The 17,472-nt window shown below is 40.8% G+C and overlaps 1 protein-coding gene across 5 annotated transcripts in view; it reads left to right on the forward strand.

The window, feature by feature from the left end:
• The first annotated feature begins 374 nt into the window (after positions 1–374).
• NRIP1 (nuclear receptor interacting protein 1) overlaps positions 375–17,472 on the forward strand; it is a 69,513-nt gene continuing 52,415 nt past the window's right edge. For 3 of the 5 annotated variants that reach the window (XM_042867434.1, XM_042867435.1, XM_042867431.1), the window contains exons 1-2: positions 375–474; positions 6,649–6,733. The gene's annotated coding sequence lies outside the window, so the exon portion shown is untranslated. Of the gene's footprint in view, positions 475–557; positions 612–1,145; positions 1,242–6,648; positions 6,734–17,472 lie in introns of those variants that run through there. The other 2 variants (XM_042867433.1, XM_042867432.1) reach the window with 2 other exon arrangements.

The following is a 17,472-nucleotide window of genomic DNA, read 5'->3' on the forward strand; positions in this document are numbered from 1 at the left end:
GCAGGAGAGAAAAAATAAGTTTTTCAGAGGAAGGGCTGAAAATAGAAGCTCTAAAGCGGTAACCACAGGAAGCCTCCCCCCATTATGCTTACCGAGCGGGAGGGGAAAAAAAAAAAAAAAAGAAAAAAAGAAAAAAGAAAAAAAGGTGTTATTTCGATGCTGTTTTTATTGAATATAGGTCCTGCGGTGAGTTCACTCCTGGAGCTCCGCGAGCTGCCCCGCGGAGGGCGGGAGGCTGACGACCACCTGCCTGCCCCAGCAGCCGGGAGCGAGAAGGGTTAAGCAACTTGGCGGAGGAGATGAATGGCGCGGGGGGAGGAGGGAGGAGGAGGAGGGGCCGGGTTGCGCCGCGCCGGGCGAGGTGGAAGGCGGGGAGGATCGCGGCTGCGGGTTAGGCTTTGAAAGTCAGCCTCGCAGGCATTGCAGCAGAGCCCCGAACCGCGGAGGGGAGCGGCGCAGAGCTCAGCTCGCTGTGTACGTGTGCGGGGCGAGGGGACCGGGGCGCGGGGAGGCTCAGCGCGTCTTCCAGTCGGGGACGGGGCCCCGAGCTCGGAGCCGCCGCGCCCCGCTCTGTCGGAGCCCCTCTCGTCGCGGTGAGGCGAGGCCGGCGGGTGAGCGCGGCGGGCGGGGACGGGCCGCGCGGGGCGGCGCGGCGCTGCCGGGCGGCGGCGGGGAACAATGCCGGGGTGAGCCGGGCGCGGGGTGGTCGCGGCAGGGAGCGCTTCCGGTGGGGCGGGCTAGAAGTTACCCGGCCGCGGGGCTCGGCGAGCCGGAGGGGCGGAAAAGTTAGCGGCGTTTAGCGCGGGGCCGGCCGCAGCGCCACTCTCCGCTCCTTCTCCCCTTGGCGTGGATTATTTCGGGAGTCTCAGCTGGCTGCGCGGCGCCCGCGGGGTCGGGAGGCGCCGCCCGGGGCAGTGCTGGGACGCGGCCTCGCTGCCCTCCCTCCCGATGGCCGCCGCCTCCCGGCACCGGGGCGAGGCCGCGCTGCCCCCGCTGCCCCGGTACGGCCGCTGCGCGCTCCACCTCTACCTGCGGGCGCGCAGCCTCTGCGCCCGCTCCGTGCCCGCCGCCCCGGGGCTGCGTGCTCAGCGCCGGCGCTCTCACGGCCCCGCGGGGACGTCGCCGTTCCCCTTTCCAGACCAAAGGTTAATGTGCGGGCGTGTGTTGGTGTCCCCGAAGCCCTTTAAAGGTGATTTCTCCTCCCTTCTCTCTGCGGAACGCGGTGTCGGAGGCTGCTCTGTGTAAGTGTCAGCGGGTAATTAAGTTGGAACGGAGCGAAACCTGGGGAAACGTGGTGTTGGAGCGTGGACGGAATGAGAGAAAGCTTCCTTAGTACACGCAGCCTTGTGTCTGTGCCGCGTGTCTGTTTATTATGGGTTTTCAATTTTAGGAAGAGTTAAGCTAAAATGCTTAACACGTGTTGAGGATTTGGGGGGGGGGGGGGAGGCGGTGGGGGTGGAAAGCAGCGTGATTCCCGTCTTTGGTGGCGCGTTGATGTTGGGGAAGGTGACGTGGAAGTTGTTCGTCTGTGTGCAATAAGGGAGCCGGGCTGCCCTGGGTTTCCTTCGGAGGGAGCCGGGCGCAGCGCTGGGTGCTCGCTGCCGCTGAGCAGAATTTAACTGAGTCATGGCACAGTGCACGTTCAGAGGTGCTGTACCGCTCGGTGTAACGGAGGGGGCAGATCTGGTCTGCGAGACGCGGGAAGGCTCCTTGGACAGCTGGGGCGTTCCGAGGGGAGCAGCGGACAGGCCGGGCTGATCGCTGCCCAGCGGCACCTCCAGAGGCCCTGTGGCACCGGCTCACCCGGCTGGGAGTGCTTGTCGCTTAGAGCTGATCCGATGGCATCGGAGTAATCGCTGCTCCGTGGGCAGCAGGAGCAGGCTTCTCGGAGAGCAGGAGTGCTCTCAGTCAGAGCTGCGTTCGAGCTGGTCTCCGGCTTGTGCTGTTGGGACTGCTGTCTTCCTGAGCTTGTGGCTGAGGTTCTGCCCTGTTGCGTTATCAGCACTTGTATGGCCTGAGATAGCCTCCAGAATGAGGCAGCTGGGTGCTTTTTTTTGTGCATTAAATCCATAGATAGATGGGTGTATGTTTTTGTCAGCAGGAAGGAAGAAGTAACAAGTAGGTACTTGTTACCGGTAGCTGCGTGTTTTAGGCAGGGCTGGAAGCTGACCTCCTGTTGGACTGCCCTGCGGCTCTGAGCTATCTAACCGCGGAGAGCTGGCAGTGGCTTTTTTGTTTACCATGTACGCACAGAGTAAAGGAGCTGTCAAATGCCAGACCATGCTGAATTATTTTTATTTATTTAAATAACTTAAGTTCCCCTATTCCCCCCAGTAGTTATCGGATAAAAAAAATTACCAGATGAGATGTGCCTTCCTCTTTGCTCCATGTAACTGTTTCTGCTTCTAAAGTGACAGGTATGCTAAACACAGCTGGAGAGCAAAAAATAACCAATGTTTATTATAGTTGTAGAAAATATGTTGATAAGGAATTGAAAGTGAACCAGTGTTTTTTTTTTTTTAATTGTAAATAGGTGATTTATAACTGTTGGTTGCATCATCTTTGATGTTTGATAGTCTGCTGCGCGTAGGATGACTTCTGTAATGTAAAAGGCATTAAAGACTTCTTTTTCTTGAAACTGATTTGCTAAAGGTTGTAGGACTCATGTGGGTTAACCTAGTGGTAGGTATTTGCTTGTAGATGTTATTTAACATTGGATTTTTTTTTTAATTGTTGATAAAGACTTGTTTGCTTGTTTTAAAGCTTACTCTGACTTTTCAAAGCTTTTTTTTTTTTTTCTTCTCCCGCCCTGTTTGAACATTGGCAAAAGGTTTCTGCAGTGCCAGCTGTATTATTGTTAGCCATGAGAGCGCTGTTAATTTTACTGGTGACAGTGCAGGACACACTAAAAGAAAAACTATGCCTTGCATTGTTGGAGCACATGTATAAACTTGCCCAGGGCAAAGCTGGGGAGTTGCATTTCCCACAGTCAGCTGTGTTACTCAACCCTTGCGCTCCACACCTCGTTGCAGGGCAATCATGGAGAGGGCTCTAAGAGTGTAATGTCTTGTTAATTTTAGAATAGATCTTATGGACTGGCCTGAACCTTAAAATCAATTGATTTGCGCCTTCATTTCTGTATGCAGACATACAAGGAGTGCAGAGAGAACTGACTGTGGGAGCCCCAACCCTCAGAGCAGGGTTTGCATATGTGGAATGGTGGCCAATTGGCCACACATGGGGACCTGAGGGGCTCCCTACGGCCAGGTGGGTTTCCCAACCAGGAAATACTTGGCTGGGTTACAGGTGATAGGTGGGGTAAATATCCTATGGATATAAAAACTGGATAAATACCCCTTGGGGATGAGAAGTATGAATTTTGAAGTATAGATCATTACTGCTCAGCAGGGGCTTAATGATAGGAAAGTAGAAAGAAAGATAATGTAGGTAAGGAATGAAGTCTGAACAGAAGGGAAATTTGCAGGAGAATATGCACAAATGGATTAAAAAAAATAATAAATAAACTTGCCAATCTTTCTAAACCATCTTAAACCAGAGGTAAAAAGGTAATGTGAGTAGCAGGATGAGAGTGAACCAAAAATGCTAACAGGCCAGCTGATAAGAGCGCTAACCACCTGTGTTGGTCTGCCCACAGCATGTGTGAGGGAAGTGTTTAAAGTGTGATGCATCTTTTGAGTATTATGGTGTCAGGATTTTAATAGTTGAATTAGGAAATGATGTGCTGATGTTGGTGAGCAGTATTTTAAGTGGGCATCTATGATCACACAAACTTTCTTGAGTTCTTCAGTGGGATGGTATGCCTGAAGGAAAATGGGAAGAAGAATTCTTTCTTGCGTGAGATATATGTATACATTTTGGTGTTTCTGGATCATTTGTTTCAAATACGCTTAGAAAAGTGACCAGACCTATATACCATTTGGAAAACTTCATTTCATAATTTGTTTGGCTGTCTGTTGCAGGTCCCTTGACTTGATGGTTAAAGGTAAATGGGAGCTGAGTCTCCTGCATATCTCCATGTAGAATGGGAAGGAGCAGTTGTTAGCCATCTTATTTTGAGTCAAATTCTCCCAGTGTGGTCTTTTACTGAAATTGTTAGTGGAACTCACTACTTCTTAATTACCTGGCTAGAGAGGAGTTCTGTTTTCACACATTTCATTTGTAAATATCATCGTCCCTAGTAGAGAACAACCTAGCTTACAGGCAGACTCATGTTAAAAGTAACATATTGTTATATTGTTTGTTAGCCATGGGTTTGTAAGAGGTTGAGTGTACCATAGAGAAACTCAGTGTTGGGAGGGTAGTTTGGATGATGTGTTCTTTCTCTTCTTGAGAAGGGAAGTTGTGAGAAGGTGACCACAAGAGATCAGATAGATGCTAGGTGTGAAATGTATTCAAGCCTTGACTGCACCTGTTGTTTAAAAACGGAGAAGAAAATACATAACTGGCCTCAGAAAAACATGTAATGAATTTCTGTCTTTCATGTTACAAGTATGTAATGGTGCAGAAAAACGGTATTTCTATCCTTTGGATCCATCTCAGGTGATTGGTCTGTACTGATTATTTATGTAATTGCATATCACACTTTCAGCAACTTACAGTGTTCTTGATTGTTGCTCTATTCCCTTATAATAAGCCTTCTAATAATAAGGCATGCAATCTAAGTCATCCAGCCATTAAATTTTGGGGAATTTTATTTCAATCTAGCAAAGCATTTCTCAAATGTCATTGAAGAAATATAGTATTTCCCCCAGAAATAACAAATTCTTTTGCTGTTTTTCTCTGAACACTTAGAAACCTTGTAGTAATGTGGAACAGTACAAAAAGATTGCTTAATGCTGTCCTAAAGGATATCCTGTGTATACATTGTACCTTGATGGCAATACAGCGATGTTTTGTTGGTTTTTTTTTTTGCTTGTTCTTCATTAGATAGAAATCTGTCTTCTACAAAAAGAGTACTTAAATAAAACCACTTGTCAGTGGTGAAAAACATTTTTTTTTTTTTTTTCCCCCTCCCTACATCAGTAGTAAAGAAGTACTGAAGTGGACTATTCTTCTGAAGGTGATTTGAGAATATGGAAAAAATATGTATATTATTCCCTCTAGGGAAGTTCTGCTCGTGCCTCTGTTTCTGTTTGTTTTGACTGCATTGATAACTTAATATTTCTTTTCCGAATTTAATCAGAATGTTGCAGCTTGCTACTGCTCTGTGGTGCAAGTTGGCTTATTTTGTGGTGTATCTAAGGAAAGAATCTGGAATAGTCTCTGTAATATTTCATGGTATTTACTTACTTTCCAGCATAATGGATTCACTGCTTTTGTTAGGTCTTGACGTTGGCTGCAGCTCAGCATGCTGCTTTCGCTGACCTGGTATCTTTGAATAGGTCTTTTTTTGGATGATGACCTTTCTATCAACACCTGTATCTTTTTTTTTTCCCCCAGGTAGCACATCACAGTGTCCAGTTAAATGTTGTCTCTAAGCTGGCTTTAGCCCAAGTGGATTTGCAGAAGAGGGCAGTGCTGTGGGCTGCCTGCAAAACTCACATCTCCCTTTCTGCCCCACAGCCCTGGGTACCCACTTGTGGAGTACTCCGTGCTGGAGAAGTTCAGTGTTTAAGAAGTTTTGTGTATTTTGTATGTGGTGGTTTTTTTTTTTTTTTTTTGAGAATAGAGGCTTATGGTGAGAAAAAGAGAGCTCTTCAATGCCCCATGAGAAAAGGAGAAAGTTCAGCAAAACTGGAAATAATTCTGTTTTTGTTTTGTTTGTATTTGATTATAGTTAAATTTGACTCATTATGCTTGTTAAATATGCTTCTCAGGGTGCTAAATTAATTGGTGAAAGAGAATTTAATGTGAGCATTGTGATGTTGTGACAAGCCTCGTTAAAGGTTAAGTAGTACAAATAGCAAAGACCTGGCCTACCTGTAAGTTTTTATCTTTTAGCGCAAGTTACAGACAGTGCAGCAATACTGAGAAAAACATGTATGGTGGTACTTGTAATGGTGAGCAGCTTTGAAGATGAACATTCTATAGTATTTCATTCCTAAATCTTAAAAGAAAGTATGCATTTTTACTTGCTTTAGTTTTTTCTAACAGATTTTGGGAGGTTGCATTCCACTGTTATTTTGTGATCTCATCTTTTCCTGTTAAAGGGTTCTCAAAAAACGTATGATTGAGACATGCATAGGTGTGAGTATGAAGTTGTGCTTGCTATGGTTTCCCAGGGGCCGAGGGGCCCCTGTCGACCCTGTTCGACTGCCTCAGCCCATTCAGTTAACTACAGCTACGTATGAAGGAGGACATTTGTGTTACAGCTTTTTTTAATGAAGTGAATTAAAGCAGGAGTGTGTCTTCTGAATCAAAACTGAATGCAGACTTGCTTCATGTAGAAACAACTGTCCAGTTACCTAGACAATACGAGTCTCGGGAAGGCAAGGTGTATTTGATTTGCTAATGCTTTTGTCTGGAGAACTTTGATTTCTGATGCTGGGAGCTGCGTTTTCCTTTTGAGATCGGAAGTGATGCTCTATTTCCAATATTTCTGTTACGCTAATAAGAAGGCCAATACAGATTGGAAGAAGGGAAATTGGTATGCAGATTTTCTTAAGGTAACTTTTTTTTTCCTTTCAGATGAAGCATGGAATTGCTGAGGGAGAAAATTAGTGCATCCTTGGACTCCTGAAGGAAGAGCCTTCCTTATGGGACCACTTTCAAGGTAAATAACTTGCTTCAATTATTTTTTTTCTTTGGTTTGAGTTTCTTCTTTGTCTTGCCAATCTATCATGCAAATTCTTACCTTTGTATAGGTCTTCTAGGATTGTGGTATAAGGTGGTAGATTTTCAAGTTAATCCTTCTGTTTTTGTGACAGATTTTTTTTTTTTTGAAAGTGTGTGTGCCAATTAAAGAGAAATAATCATTTTTAGTAGCTTTTTATATGGAATTTGCAGATAAGTCCTGAAGATTTAGCCTACTTGTTTAGGAGATAGTTGCTGAATGGACAAGAACCTGGTTTACACATAGTTGCAGAGTGAAAGAGAAGATTATATAAATGCAGTAACACTAAGTTTTTATTTTTTAAATAAAACAAATCCAAACTGAGATTCTGTAGCAAGGGACTGTCACAGTAAAATCATTAGGTATTACATTACAGTGGCTTGTAGACGTTTAACACTGCTGTCATTTTGTTTGGATGTACTCCCTTGATTCCTATTTTCTAAATCCTATTTTCCTTTGATACTAGAGAATAATTCCCCAAGTGTTGTCCAGTGATTGCTTATGTATATGCACTTCGGTCTGTGAGTAATTTTATTCACTTGAGTAGCCCCACTGTCCTCAGTGGGCCTACAAGCATGCCTAAGAACTTGAGAATGCTGATGAGCATAAAGAATACAATTTGGGCATGTAATGGTTGACAAGCAATTGTTTTGTTTCTGGCCTCTCTTAGGACTCATTTGCATTGCCTCCAGTGGCAACTTTTGGGAGCATTAGAAAGGGAAGGTCTAGAACGCTGGAGGCAGTCGTATCAAATTCCTGCCTGAAAAATTTCTAGTGTATCCACCGTAGTGACACAGATGGCAGATAGAAGGTGTATTTTTCTTTCAGTAAATCTATGTTTCTTTACTTCCTTTTGAATGTAGCATTGGTCAATGTACTGCAACTTGAGCAGTGAAATATAGCAGAATCCTCAGAAAATACTTGTATTTTATACTGGGAAGCTTTGAGTTTATGTGAAAATCACTGTTTTGGAAATAAAGGGAAATCAAGATGAGGGATCCATTATTTCTTTTTCTCCCTCAGGCTTCCTGTTTGACTCCTCAAAAAAATCTAACAATGTTACAGTGCTTCTCAGTTGTCTGAGAAATTGCATTTATGCGGAAGTCAATTGCGTTTCTTGCTGATCTGAGAATCAGTAAGATAGGCACTTTAGAATTAGAACAAAATTAATAACAATTTATGACTTAACTGTTGTTGTGGTCAGCAGTTGATGATGGCTTAAGCAGACTTGCTAGAGTTTCCTAGAGAGTGGCTTTTGTGTCAACAAGGTTTTCTTGAAGTGTTCCACATCTTCAAAAATAGCTCTGAGTACTTGAGAGCTTTATTTCAAATTGTTACCTGTGTTTAAATCTGATTCCATCCAGAGTTGCGGAAGTCTGCGTTCTAAGTAAGGGGTCTTAACTTGCGTGTCAGCTTGTCAGTAAGGTGGTTAAGCTAAAGATTTGAGGAAAAAATTGTGTTTCAGTGTACCTGTGGCTGGTAACCTTTGCAGAGTTGGCATTCGCTTTTCCATTTCTAACCAGCATTATAACACAGTTATGTGTGCTGTGGGTTTTTGGGGAGGGGAGTGAGTGGGTATGGAGTGTCCATGGGTTCATTTACTGTTTATAAACATTGCTCGTGGAATACCTGTCTTAATACGCAGCTCGGCATTGTGTGCTATTGTAAACAGTTTTAATGTTGGAAAGCTGTTGTTATCTTGGTTGAATATTTATTTTTATTTCTAGAATCGCATTTCTTAAGTCAGAATTTCTTGAAACTTTGTAAAAGTAGTTATTGTAGTCACTTGGATTCCTCCAGAAAAGTACTGCTTTGCAAATGTTAGTCTGCTTGGTACTGTGTAATTTTTGGAAGTTGGAGTTACAGGATGGGAAGGTAGTTGTATTGTTTCAAGCACAGTGTAAATTGAAGAAAAGCTGTGGTGTTGAGCTAAAATTTATGAAGTATGTTCTTATTTTAAGTTTATGTAGATTTTTTTTTTTTTGTATGAGAGGTCAAGAGATGCAACTCATGAAATGGTGCAGATGAGAATTAAAAACTAGAGTAATTAAAATTAGGCTGTCAAAAGAACAAGGTGGTGACTCAGTGTTAGGAAAGCCGGCAGAAGCAGCCTTTAATTGAAGAAGAATTGGTCGCTGTAAACCAATTACACATTATTTTTAATGATAGGTTTCAGAGAACAGCAAATGAGTGTAGTGTGATCTTGACTGATAGTATGTTCTTGTCTTAAAATAAAAAAAAGCCCGAGGATATGAACTTACAAAGAGAAGTTTTATTTTCCCCTCTAAATAGGAGAAGGTAGAGTATGGAAGTGGAAGAAGGTCTGTCTTTTTCTGCGAAGCATTTGGGTGCGTTTTAACTTTAACATAAGTGTTGCTTCCATTTTGTCAGGCTAGTGAATTTGGTAAAGGAGTGGGTGACTTGGAAGGCAGAGATGTTCCTCATTCTTTCTGTAGCTTGGCAATTCTGTGTTTTACAGCAAACTTTTTAGTGCAGCATATTTGAACTTGTACTAGATAGGGTTAATAGGCTAGAACAAAAGGTCAGAGCATAAGGCATTAGGCTTAATTAAGGGAGAGCAGGAGTGGCAGGAGTATGTGACAGTTAAATGGGTTTCCCACAGACTAATGTCTGTTACAGTGCAACCATGCCTCAACTTAAGTGGGTTATTTTGTGCGAAGGGCAGCAGTGATTAGCAGTTTGACATGCCAGACATTTCTGGCCAATCCCATCTGTTTCAGAGGTTAAAAAAGCACACCTTTATGAGCTGATAGATTGATTTGTGTGCCTGTCTGGTAAAGATTAGAAGTCCAAGGCCAGTGCTGTAAATGCCAGTTATAGAATATTGTACTTTCTTAGTTCTTTGTTTAAACGATCAACTATTTAGTAATGGGGATAACAACTATAAAAGGGACCGTAGAATATCAAAAGCGTGGCAGGATTCTGAAGCAAGCATTTTGAACCAGAAAGGTCTGAGTGGAATGCTTCCTCTTTCAGGTCTGTTATCAAGTTTGGCCTGTAAGCCTTGGTCATTTTGTAACAGAGCTTGGGAAGGGAATCTGTCTTCATGTGTTTCTACATAAGGTTCATAGCTTTTCTTTAAAGAGATGGTTATAATGTATTTTACCAGAAGTTGACTGCCTTAGTGCTAGCAGTTTTTCAGTTTTTAGCACAGTTGGAGAAAAGAGAATTTCAGTGCTTTAGAGGATTCAGTATTTATACCTCACTTTGTTACATCCTGTTTCCTTCGCGTTCCATTACTGAACTGTGATGGCATAGACCTATTTTTTTTCTGTTGCTGTTAGTGTTTTCTTTTTTCTCCTTTCTCACTATCGTTCTCTGGGTAAGGTGGTTGGGTTTTGTTTTCCTGATTGTACTGTGAGGTTGTCTTATAAGCTTTAAGTAAAATAGATGGCACAGTAAGTCTTGACTGTTTCTTGTCATCTTTATGACTTTGTAAAGTCAAAGTTACATTACTATTAATATGAGACTATTAATAAATCGTTGATGCAATAAAACTGTTTTTGATAACGTTCAAGGTTCATACATAGTTGAAGGTGATTATCCTATTTTAAAATCAAGCAGAGGTTAGACAGTGTTGTAAGATACTGTCTGTGGCCCTAAATGATAGCATCATTTCCAATAGGGAGTCTTTCTCACTTGAAGTAAACATGTGATTTTGAATTAAATTGTTAACTGCGAGTGTACTCTATGGTAGCATGCTGATTAAATGTTGATTCTTTGAAAAGCAGTGATATATATGGACTTATTTTTAAGAAGTAAAGCTCTAATTTTAAAGAGCTCTTGTTTAAGCTTTCCCCTCTGTTCTCCATTCCAGTGTCACCAGGCAGTGACACTTGTACCTAAAATACTGAGAAATAAAACTGCATGAAAATAAGAGTTGGCATCTTGCATTTATATTCCTACATTAACTAAAAATTAGCCACTTGTCTGAAACTTTTTTTCTGACTTGCAAATGCCATTTTGTTTTTCTTCTGGAGTTTAGTATCTTCTGCTTTTTTTTTTTTTTTTTAATGATTTGATACTTATATCCTAAAGACTGTTCACATACCTGTACTGTACTCTTGCTGTAACCACCTTTTAGTCTGTTTGTTAAAAGATCTGGCTTGTGACTTATGAAAAACTTGTCTTCAATTTACCTAGCTTAGTAAAAGCTGCCTTGATTTTTTTTTTTTCTTTTTTTTTTTTTCTTGAAAGTCTCCTGTTTGAAAAGCCTAGGAATAAGACGTGTTTTCAGTGTCCTTTAGGATGAGGAAGGCATTGTCATTACCTTGCAGTTTATTTAGCAACGTGGAGCTGGAATGGGCATACACAGCTTCATGTTCTCTATGGAATAATATCTATTTAAATGATTTGGATCTAATACATATTTACATGGAAAAACATCTTGCCCTTCTCTGTGGAGAGAGAAGGTGAACAAGCATAAATTTTATAATACTCATTGCTTCCCTTGCACTAAATCATACTTAAATTGCAGAAGGCTGTTGGCTTTAGAGTGGTGTAAAAAGTGCTTGGCTAGTAAAGTGAGTGTTCAGGGAGATTTACCTAATTTAATATAAGAAAATGTCAGCTGTTGTGCATTGATATGTGATTGCCTAAATCCAGAAGCCACGCTTCAGATTTCCATATATGCATATTTGTAATATTTTCCTGTTCATAACACAAAATAGAACCCTGAAATGACCCATTAGTGCAGCGTGCATGCATACTATATTTCGGCTAATTGCAGTGTTACTGGTAATACCTGAGCCATCATGTAGTATCACGGGAATGAAGGTAGATGCTTTGGCTGCTGTTCTGCTCTTTCAGGGCAGAATGTACTTTATCAAGTTTCTTCTAATGATCGTTATTAAAATCTTCGTAATTGCCACCTTTGTATAATTAGCAATTCCTGCTCTAATCATGGCGCATGCTTTGTAAGAAAAGTTGTCATGTAACATGATGAAGATTATATTTGGGGCTGCAAAACAGGATTCTTTCTCTCTGTATCTTAAGGATAGTCTTGTTTTGTTGATGACAGTGGAAGTTCAAGCAGTGGTTTTTACTGAGCTTAGGCTTCTTTCCAAGTCTGCTCAGTTCATGAAGTACAGTAACATGAAAGCATCATGGTGGCTTCTCATCTTTGATAAGTTTATGCAAAACCATTGGTGTTTATTGATTACAACAGCACATTGTTGTATGTATGTAACAAAACAATATTTTACCAAATATTCTGTAATTGTCAGTGAGTCTGTTGCATCTTTTTAATGTTGTCTCTTATATTGTGCCTTTCAGTTAAAATACTACAAAATATTTGCATGAAATATGCCACGTAAAAACAATTTTAAGCTATCCATTGTCTTCAGCTTGGAATTGTCTTAAGCCAGAAACAAACAACAAACTGTTCTCAATCATGAGTGTTTCAGATAACTCTTCATAGCCCCCTCCCCTTTCGTTTCTTTTCCTCTCTTGCTGTACAACTGATGAAAAGACAGGCACTTGATTGGTATCCCTGACTGGGATGGACTACAGACAGGGTAGAAAGGATGCTGTACCGCATTTGTGTATACTGGCCTACTGTGGATTTGTCCTTATTTTAGATTTTCCTACTCTTTGACCTTGTAGTTGTTGACTTTGATCTGGAACAATTTCAAAGTCATGTAAATGAATGTAATTAAGGTATTGCTTATCATCTTGGAGAGTTCATAGAGGCTTATTGGCTAGAAAGGTTTGTTTACTTAATATGGAAGGTTAATATAAGGTTAAGTTTTACTCTGTAAAATGGCTTCATAATGTTTTTATTTAGCAGCTGAAGAAAATAATGGTTGAAAAGGCAAATAATAGTTTTATCTGACCTCCATATGTCTTCTGTAGCTGGCGTTACTGGGAAAATTTATCTTCATTGCTTAGTATTACTGCAGTCTTCCTTTCTCTTCGTTCTATGAAGGGAATGTCTCAAGCTTATTTGTCAGCCCTTATGTAGGAAAGGAACTACATTATGGGAGAACTACAGAAATATTTGACAATAATTGCTGTAAGTAGTCTATCCGCTTCCACTTAAGTCTTCTATTTCCCATCCCCCTTCTTTCAAGAATGGAATTTATGCTTTGTCCTTCAGTAACTTCTCTTGTTTTATTCCTACTGCTGCCGAAACAGAGGTTAAAAGCAGTATAAAACAAGAGGAAAAAAAGCATCAAATTAGTGGTTTCTGCCTTCTGCTATGGTGCTTAGGCCTATATTCATGTCTGTACTCCTCAGTTTCATTTGAGTAGACTTGCTTTGCTTATCACTTACAAAAACAGCATTTGCCTGAGTGTTGCTTTTTTTTTTTTTTCCATTCAATTTAGAGTAAGTACTTCTGTGGAGTTAACAAAAAGGTTACATGGCAAAGTGTCATGTAGAAAACTCCTCTCTGATACCTTTTTCATCTTCTGCTTGTGGCCTTTTTTTCTAGCTGGAAAAGCTCACATACTTGAGGTGGGTGGTGGCTGAACATGCTTGGGCACCACAGACCTGTGCTGCACTGAGTTCAGGAAGGGAGGATGTGAAAATTGGAAGCACCTCTTTCAGCACAACTCTTTCTGGAATCATTCAGACATCGAGGGCTGCTGGCTCGTCTGCTATAGTTTTGTAGAGTACTTCCTTCTGTCATTTCTTCCTCCTGTAACAAAAGTAATACCTAGGCTACTTACTCTTGAGGCTCCTAGCTTTTTTCTTCTTACTATAATGCCATGTACTAGATTATGCAGCAATGAGAGTAAAGTCTTTTAGAGGCTGATGAATGCAATGAATGTGTTAACTGACTGTGTTTCGAGCTTTTGGAGATACCCTATAACTCATACCCGAGAGTTCTAGTCCTTGCTTCCAAAACATGCAGCAGGATAATAGCTTGAATTTATTTATTTATCTTTATTTTCAATTTGTATTAACAGTCATAACCTGAAATGATCTTAAGTTGCTTTTGTATGTGGGAGAAGGAGTATAAGAAGCTGAAACTGAAGGTGGCTATTGAATAGTGATCTAACTGAAGTGCGTGGGGAAGAGGAGAACAAGCTCAAGTGAAATGCTTCACCTTTTTAAGTTAATAAGTAAGGTTAATATCTCACCTTAATTCTAGAGATTCCTGCATAATGGGCAAGAGATAGATGGCAGTGGGATAGAAAGGCAAAACAACTGAAAAATGTTCTTTATGTATTGGTTCAGGTACTATTTATGGAAGATAAGGCAAGAATCCATATGCTTTGGTAACTTCGTTTTTGCTTAGCTAACATACCAAGAGCAAACCTGTTCCTAACTTTTCAACAGTAGCCACATAAGAGTGCGAAACTTTCTGAAGAAGAATAATTCTTTGCTGCTGGAAAGTTAAGGTGATTTCTCAGGTATGAGTCCTGGTCCTCTCATTTCTGGGCTACCTTAAGTTTTATTCAGTGTCAGTGCTGAACAAACACTAATAAACTGTGATGATATCATTTTGTAACTTCTTTGCACTCTCTCAAATGTATTCAACTGTAGAGATGAAAAGATAACAAAGTTGTGCAGAATCAGGTTTGCTGTTTACTGAACACTGATTTGTCTTTGGATTGCAACATGAAGTGTGCAAGTTTGCTGTCTTTCTCTACATAACTCTTCAACATAGCCATCCTAAGCTCTTCTAGTAGAGTCGTGTTTTTTATTTTAAAAGTACACAATAAAAAAAAAAAAAACCATAGATTTTTTTTTTTTTTTTTTTTTTTGACCTGAGGAGGATAGATGGTCAGTTTCCCAAACTACTTTTTCTGTACATAAAGATTTATTGTTAGTCATTTTTTTTTTTTACTGTGAGCTCTCATAAAAAGCATATATTTACTGCGCTCTTCAAACTTTCTAGCCCCACCTAATTTTCTGTTTTACATAACCCAGTTCTCATTTTGTTTTCAAAGTATCTTAAAGTGCAGCAGAGATGAACAGTATTTGGACATCACTTACTGACTGGATATATTGTTTTACACTGATACAATTCTGATATTTTCAGAACCTTGTCTAGGCAAATGCCGGCCGTATTTTCTTTTTGCAAAACTGAAGCATTAAAGCAGCTTTTAAGGTATATTTGCTGATGGCTACTACTTTACAATTTTGCAGTTTTTCTTACTTTTTGAGGAAAATCTGTGCTTGCCTCTCAAGATAGCAGAAGCACAACAGTCAGATTTCCCTTGTTGTGGCCTTTTGGGATTGCACCTATGGAGGAATAACTGCATGTATCAGTACAGGTTTAGGGATGACCTGATGGAAAGGACCTCTGTGGAGAAGGACTTGGATGTCCTTGTGAATAACAGGTTGGACGTGAGCCAGAAGTGGCCAAGAAGGCCAGTAGTATCCTGGGATGTTTTTTTAAAAAGAGTGCAGCAAGAAGGCCGAGGGAGATGATCCTTCCCTTCTATTCTGCCCTGGTGGGGCTGCATTTAAACTACTGCGTCCAGTTCTGGGCTCCCCAGGTCAAAAAAGACAGGGATCTCATAGAAGGAGTCCAGGGCTGTACCATAAAGATGATAAAAGGCCTGGAGCATCTCCTGTATGAAGGAAGGCTGAGTAACCTGCATCTGTTCACACTGGGGAAAAGGAGACTCAGAGGGGTCTGATTAATGTTTACAAATATCTAAAGGCAGATGGGAGGCAAATAGATAAGGCCAGGTTCTTCTCGGTGGTGTGTAGCAATAGGACAAGAGGTAATGGCCTAAAACTTGAACATAGGAAGTTCCATAGAAATATGAGGAAGAGTGATGGAGTACTGGAACAGGCTGCCCAGATAGGTTGTGTGGTCTCCTTCTGTGGAGATGTTCAAAACTCATCTGGATGCCTGCCTGTGTGACCTACTGGGCTTAATGATCTTTTGCAGTCAATTCTGACCCCTGTGATTCTGTTCTGCTGCTTAAGTAGACATACAGCCTCAGATATTGGTTACTATTTGGATAATATTGTATGAATTTAACGTGTAAGCATGCTGTTGATCTTTTCCTGTCCTTAGATCATTGTACAGAAGAGAAAATGCATGTAGATCTGCCATCTGATACAATTCTTGTTAATTTACTCTTTGGTGCTGTGGCAGACGGACTTTGTTATTCTTTCTTTTCTCCTGTAGTGGCATGGCAAAATTGAGTTTGCTGTGGCCTCCTGACCTGCTGAGGACACTTGCCCATCTGGTTTCGAGAGCATCTGCAGAGTTCCGAGAACTCCATTGAAATGTCCTAGAGTGTCCCAGATTGTAGAAAGAACAATGGTTTTATTTTGTCTTTCAATTTTATACTTTAATTTGAAGAGGAAATAGAGAAGGAAAAGAGTGATCAGGTATTTCAGAAGACAGTGATTTTTTTTTTTTTGTTTTTTTTAGTCAGACTTGAGATTCTACTCTAGTTTTGCTAAAGGAATTTTTGTAAAATCATAAGTCTGTCTCTTAGCATCCTTTCTAATATTCAAATCTGTACTGTTAAATAAATGACTATACTAACCCAGAATTAAGCTATGCTAACTACTATACTAAGCCAGAATTGTATAGGAAGATGTGTTAACAATGTAAATTTACTTAATTTGTCTGGAGATGCTGATAGCACTTTCACTGAAAAGTGATTTCAAAGACTATAGTTTTTTTGTTGCTGAAATGTAACTTTTAAAAAAATCTTCTAACATCTTATTAACAGCTCACTGTAATGCTCATCCTGAGTTAAGATCAGCATCCCCTAAATACTCCCATTCTGTATGTCTGTTTATAGTATAGAGGCATCACTTAGAGCAGTAGGAGATGGGAGTGGGGACTCAGGGATTAAGTTACATTAAATAAATCTGCATGCAAAAATGAGCATTTCCAAAGATACATTCTGCAAAGAAGCATGCAGAGTTGAGCATTCTGTGTGTGTATGCCTTGTACTTTCTGTGCATGCACACTGAATTTAAGAAATGCTTTCTGAATTTCTGTTTTAGCCATCCTACTGGGCCCTGGATAGTCCTAATGGCTGAGCTCTCTGCTTTCAGTAAGGTGATACTAGACTGTGCAAAAACAGCATGAAATCTTGACCTGTCCCCATATAAATTGCTGGAATTTAGGTGGCTACCACATATTAGGAGACTGAGCAAAGGCCACCCTGATTTGAAGACATTTTGCCTTTGACAGAGAATTTGGTCTTGCTGGGGTTCTTGATTCCTGTCGTCAATCTTTAATCTGTGCAGCTGTCTAAAGTGTCATCTGCAGTAGAAATTTGTGTATGCAATGTCTGCTCAATATTCCGTGGTCTAGAGTTTTACTCTGAAGACTATAGGAGACCTATCATTAAATATGGATGTCTCTATGTGAACGAAAGAGCAGAAAATGACTGGTTATTTCCAAATCAGGAAGTCCCTTTGGAAATATTGATAGCTTATTAACATCTTATTGATTGCAATTACCACAGATGAGGGAAGGGTTTACTCTAGTTAGTAAGATGTGGCCACTGGACAAACTCACCAACCTTATTGTCTGAAATATAGTAAGACCATAGTGATGTTTGTTGGTTTACATTGAGAAACGTTGTGTTCTTCAGGTGCTTTTAGGGTTGACTGTCTGAACACTTTATTCCTTACCTGAGCCTGAGATAGCATGTGCAGTACAGAATTGAGGGGAGGAAGTAAGGCATTTTGTTTTAGATGGTGTTTGTTGTTTTTTTTTTTTGTTT

The sequence above is a fragment of the Lagopus leucura genome, unplaced genomic scaffold, assembly GCF_019238085.1.
Source record: "Lagopus leucura isolate 7727_CA_CO unplaced genomic scaffold, USGS_WTPT01 Super-Scaffold_100001, whole genome shotgun sequence".
Classification (NCBI taxonomy): domain Eukaryota; kingdom Metazoa; phylum Chordata; class Aves; order Galliformes; family Phasianidae; genus Lagopus; species Lagopus leucura.